The sequence below is a fragment of the Gymnodraco acuticeps genome, unplaced genomic scaffold (genome assembly GCF_902827175.1).
Source record: "Gymnodraco acuticeps unplaced genomic scaffold, fGymAcu1.1, whole genome shotgun sequence".
NCBI classification, from domain to species: domain Eukaryota; kingdom Metazoa; phylum Chordata; class Actinopteri; order Perciformes; family Bathydraconidae; genus Gymnodraco; species Gymnodraco acuticeps.
In genome coordinates, this window is record NW_022992171.1 from 188435 (window position 1) to 194564 (window position 6130).

Here is a 6130-nt window from a genome sequence, read left to right on the forward strand (position 1 = left end):
CTCTTCCTCCCGACTTTAAAACTCGAGCACGGACGAAGGCAGGGTGAAAGTGTGGGAGGATGAGATGAAGGTGTTTTTAGGACAGCTCATCAGTTTTCCAGGTGTCTTTCTCTCTATTGTCTCCATTCTCTGCTTCATAATCAGTGCCTGCAGACTGGTGGCATCCATCATCGAGGTCGACATTAATCTTACTTACTCATGATTAATGTCGCCGAACTCACATCAATTAAAACAAAGTGCTATTGAAGGCAACAGCATGGTATAAATCAAAGATGGCAGGAGGAGAAAGACAGTAGCGTTTGTTTAAAGTAATACTACGACATCTGTACTATTTCTTTGCGACACTCACAGCAAAACTCAAACTTAGTGTCGGAAATCTTCCCGCTTTAAAGGCGTCAAAAAGATTTAGATTTAAGTGGTTCTGGGTCTTTGAACAGCATCTATAAACCCCTCTTCTTCTTGATGTAAGAAATTAGGGGATTTTAGGAGGAACTTGTCACAACATCTGACAGGAACTTCCTCTTCTACTTTTTATTGGTTCAAATCAAGCGGCAACCTCTGGGTCTGTAAGGGTTAGCAATAAGGAAATGCCTTAAACCTGCATTCCTTCTAATATCCAGCAGCGGGCGACTCCTCCAGTTACAATATTGTATAGAAGTCTATGAGAAAATTGCCCTACTTCTCAAATGGAAATGTGTGTTTGTTGACTTAGATATTTGACAGTTACAACTTACTAAGCCAATGTGGAAGTGCCTTAAACATGCATTCTCTCTAATATCCAGCAGGGGGCAACACTTCTGGTTGCATATGGACATTAACTTGTATCGAAGTCTATGAGAAAATGAACGACTTCTCACTTGATTCATTAACTCAGTAGACATTGCTATTGTGAGTTTTTGTTCTCAATCTTTAGTTTTAAGCCTTCTTTAATAAATAATTAGGTTAATTGTGTAAATGATGGTCTGATTTAGAGTAAAATAAAGGACAAAGCAGCGTCATTCGGAGTCTCTATTAAATCTACATTCATAACGACACATCATAGCATGGATCAACATATCAGGACATGTGTTAGTACAACTATACAATTACAATTAACTTCAATTAAAAACCCACAATCAAATGAATGTTGACATGGTGGTTGCTCAATAATGATTTTTCGCAACATGGGAAAAATCAGGAATCTTTTGATGACATTGAAAGAAAACCACTGTATTCTTAGTGAAAACGTACATTCAGGAAAATGCTTGTGTATTGTTTTTCCTGATCGCAAAGGTATCAATTGTTCTTTGAAATATATAGGAAAAATCCTCCTGCAGAAGTTAATCTCCAAAAAAGAAAAAGATAACCAAATCCTGAATTGCCTTCAGCTGGAATTGAGGAAACAAGAAATCATGAAATCACCTTTTCTCATTTATCCTCCTTTCATCAGGGTCATACTGTAGTCTGTGTGTGTGTGTGTGTGTGTGTGTGTGTGTGTGTGTGTGTTTACAGGAAGTATGCTACCCTCAGGACTCGAGATAAAAATAAGAAGGTGGACCGTGTGTTGGATTCAAACTCCCATTCTTGTTTTTATAAATAGTTACGCTGTCGTTGTGCGTTACTTTGTCATATTAATCAATTAGAGAGTATTGATCCTATAAATGCTCCTAATGGATTTCCTCTCAAATTACTCACAGCTGATGGAAGATGGCGGAAGATAAGCAACCTGAAAAACACAGCAGTTCAGAGAGTTGTTTCAGTATGACTCGGTTTATTTAATATTAAAGGGGACCTATCATGCAAAATGCATAATCCACGATGTTAAAAATGTTTAAAACAAAGATAAATAGGTTTTTTAAAGTTTTTTGTTTTGTTTTAAGGAGGTGACGCTACTCAGCCAATCAAATCGGTGCAGTCAGTGAGTCAGCACGATAGATTCAAACACACACACAAATACAAGACAAGAGGAGAGAAAGAGTCGGAGTAATTTCTAATGGCGGAAGGTAGACAGCGAAAACAGAGCATTTAATGAAAAGATCTCTTACTTGACCTCTTTGAAATGAAATTGCATTATAGCAACAGCAGCTACAACAATAATTGGGAGGGGGGGCGCGGCTGTTCTTATGTTCTCTGAGGGGAGGCTCACCTTCCCACACTTTGAAAACCCCTGCTCTAAAGCACCGCAGTCTCTTCTCCTAAGTGCTTTTGAATTCTCCTATCCACTATCCCTTAACCCCGTGACGTTTCACACAGAGGTCAAGGAATAGACGATAGGAGCAGATTTTTGGACTATTCGACCGCAACCGTTGTGTCCCTGAGACCCTTCACCCCAAAGTGCTCCTGTGGGAATTGTCCACAGTATTGAGTATGTAAGTCACTTGGGAGAAAAGCGTCTAACAAGTAACATGTAATGTAGAAGATGGCATTATGAAATAAAAGTCCCTTGAATAAATACATATGAATTCAAGAAATTGTTCTCCTGAAATTAATTTTAAATAAGAACCCGGACCCATTTCTACTTTTGGGAAAATTAAGGGGAACATAATTCAGACTAAATAGACCACCTAAGACAGATTTCTGACAAGAACCCCCCTAGTGTCAAATATCTGAAATGTGACGTATATATCAATAATGGTAAAATCACTCTTATATATAACTTCATTAATGAGGATGATTTGTTGGTTTAAATTAGTTTGAACATTCTTTGAATTGAAGAATAAGAACATATCAACTCAATATAATTGAATCAGCTAAATTAACTGAGCAGATCATAATCATATGTCTAATTGTGCATGTGTCACTTTGGGTTTAGAGTTAAAGTCCCGATCAGTGTCACAGCGATGTTTGTCTCATTTGTTTCATATCAATTTGATCAGGAAATGTTTCCACAACAGGTTAAAGGTAATAAAGGACATGTTACAGTGTGTATAGCATTTGAATTATTAAATGGCTTGAATTTTCCCTTTAGCAACAAAAAAAAAAAGCTTTGGAAATGTAGCTCGTTCTGTCACGTGTTAACCTGGCACATGGACATGTTGTCATGGGAACACAAAGTCACATGACCTGGACCAGGACCCAGCAGACTGTTCAGGGTGTGTCACTTAGGGACTTCATGAGATAAAATAGGCTAAAACTGAATAAGGAACTTTCCAGAACATTTAAAGTTCATGTGTCCTTTTGGGTTAAAGTCATTTATTTCATACATCGTTTATTAAGGTATAGAGTTTTTTAATCATTTTAATTACTAAATCTGCAACATCTTTTATTGCTTTTGGACAAAACTCAGCAGTTTTGTTTGCATGAATTAAAAATAGAGACTTCAAAGTAATAACGCTCAGGTGTTCATGATGGAAGTGAAAAGGCAAGCGGTGCAGCTTCAGGTGAACACATTTTAATATCATTAGCAGAAACTGGGAGTTAAGTTTCAGATACAAAGACAAGAACTTATTTATGATTTGTATTCACTTTTACAAGCAAAAAAATAATGACATCCAAAACAAAAAACAATAAGAAACTGTCGACACGTTCTCAGAGTAACAAAAGAATAACTCACATTATGTATAACGTTGCTAATGTACGTCTAAGTAAAAAAAAACGCAGTCTGGTGCTTTACTCAGAGATCATTGATGGGACTTAACACTGTTTCACCTTTCAATTCTAGGCTTCATATGATACATTTAAAAAACAAGAGATGAAGCTCCAACGGTTACAGACACACACACACCACACACACACACACACACCACACACACACAGACAGACACAGACAGACACACACAGACCGTTCAACACATTTAGAGCAAATCAAAAGTAATTAATCGTACAGTTCCAAGCTTGACAATGTTTTTGCAAAAGAAAGTTAGAAGTCGCCGGGATCAATTGGAAACAGATCCTTGGAAACTCTGCGAGGAATCGGAAGGTGTCTGCTGCAGCTTCTCGTAATGTTTCTAGAGGCAGAGAAGTGGAGCAAAGGGTGTGTCTAAGAATCAGATGGACTAGATCAAACGGCAACAGGGTGAGAGTGAAAAACAGGACGGCACCAGATTCACACAACATGAAAAGATTAGTACAATTAAAGATAACAGTTAAATGATATACAGGTAAGTAACTTCTAAAATACGAAATAGAATATTGAGAGTGTGTGTGTGTGTGTGGTGTGTGTGTGTGTCTGTGTGTGTGTGTGTGTGTGTGTGTGTGTGTGTGTGTGTGTGGTGTGTTGTGTGTTTGTGTGTGTGTGTGTTGTTGTTCACGTACCTGCAGGTTGTCGTAGTGTCTCTGGCTGCCGCAGTGTCGGTCCCGGCGCCGTACTCTCGTTCAGGTAGAACATCGAGCAGAGGTTACAGAAATATCCAGATTTAGGGACGACAAACTGCTGACCTGCAGGGGGAGACAAAGAGGGTGAGACAGTGAGGGGGAGTCAGAGAGAGTGAGACAGTGAGAGTGAGACAGTGAGAGGGAGACAGAGAGAGTGAGACAGAGAGAGTGAGACAGAGAGAGGGAGACAGAGAGAGTGAGACAGAGAGAGTGGGACAGTGAGAGGGAGACAGAGAGAGGGAGACAGTGAGAGGGAGACAGTGAGAGGGAGACAGTGAGAGTGAGACAGAGAGAGTGTGAGAGTGAGACAGAGAGAGGGAGAACAGAGAGAGGGAGACAGTGAGAGTGAGACAGTGAGAGGGAGACAGAGAGAGTGAGACATAGAGAGTGAGACAGGTGAGGGGAGACAGCGAGAGGAGACAGAGAGAGGGAGACAGAGAGACGGTGGAGAGGGAGACAGAGAGAGTGAGACAGAGAGAGGGAGAGGTGGGACAGAGAGAGTGGGACAGTGAGAGTGAGACAGTGAGAGGGAGACAGAGAGACAGTGAGACAGAGAGAGTGAGACAGAGAGAGTGAGACAGAGAGTGAGACAGAGAGTGGGACAGAGCATGAGAGTGATACAGAGAGTGAGACAGAGAGTGGGACAGAGAGAGTGGGACAGAGAGTGAGACAGTGAGAGGGAGACAGAGAGAGGGAGACAGGAGAGTGAGACCAGAGAGAGTGGTAGACAGAGAGAGTGGGACAGAGAGAGTGAGACAGTGAGAGGGAGACAGAGAGAGGATACAGTGAGAGTGAGACAGAGAGAGTGGGGACAGAGAGAAGTGGGGACAGTGAGAGTGAGACAGGAGAGGGAGACAGAGAGAGGGAGACAGAGAGTGAGACAGAGAGTGGGACAGAGCATGAGAGTGAGACAGAGAGTGGGACAGAGAGTGAGACAGAGAGTGGGACAGAGCATGAGAGTGATACAGAGAGGGAGACAGAGAGAGGGAGACAGTGAGACAGTGAGAGGGTACAGAGAGAGTGAGACATAGAGAGTGGGACAGTGAGAGTGAGACAGAGAGAGGGAGACAGTGAGAGTGAGACAGAGAAGAGGAGGAACAGAGAGACAGTGAGAGTGAGACAGTGAGAGGGAGACAGAGAGAGTGAGACAGAGAGAGTGGACAGAGAGAGTGGGACAGTGAGAAGTGAGAAAGTGAGAAGTGGGACAGTGAGAGTAGGCAGCAGAGAGAGGGAGGGAGACAGAGAGGAGTGAGCCAGGTGAGGTGAGACAGAGAGAGGGAGACAGACAGAGTGGGACAGTGAGAGTGAGACAGTGAGAGGGAGACGAGAGAGGGAGACAGAGAGTGAAGTGAGACAGAGAGAGTGAAACAGAGAGAGTGGGACAGTGAGAGTGAGACAGTGAGAGGGAAGACAGTGAGAGTGAGACAGAGAGAGTGAAACAGAGAGAGGGGACAGTGAGACAGTGAGACAGTGAGAGAGGGAGACGAGAGAGGGAGACAGAGAGGGAGACAGAGAGAGGGAGTCAGAGAGGGAGACAGAGAGGGGGAGACAGAGAGGGGGAGACAGAGAGAGTGGAGACAGTGAGAGTGAGACAGTGAGAGTGGGACAAGTGACACAGGAGGAAAGTGGCCGTTTTCTCAATCTCGAGGAAACTGATTCCAAGCCAATTTCAAGGATACTACGTCATTCAGTGCGCCGAAGGACTGTTCCAATCTCCAGCATACTTGGAATTCCACCGAGGCTGCGTCCTTGATTTGGGGGTAATTTCGAGGCTTGCACATGGGTAGACTTTGCGTCCTTCAAATCCCCACAATGCTTTGCGCACGGACCAATTTCC

General features: G+C 42.6%; 1 long non-coding RNA gene across 1 annotated transcript; it reads right to left on the bottom strand.

Annotated features, from left to right (window-relative positions):
• Positions 1-3828: 3828 nt before the first annotated feature.
• Positions 3829-4477, bottom strand: LOC117538741. The gene is made up of 2 exons (XR_004567908.1): positions 4234-4477; positions 3829-3926 (listed from the first exon to the last, which is right to left on the bottom strand). It is a non-coding gene; the product is annotated as an uncharacterized LOC117538741 (long non-coding RNA).
• Between the last annotated feature and the right edge of the window lie 1653 nt (positions 4478-6130).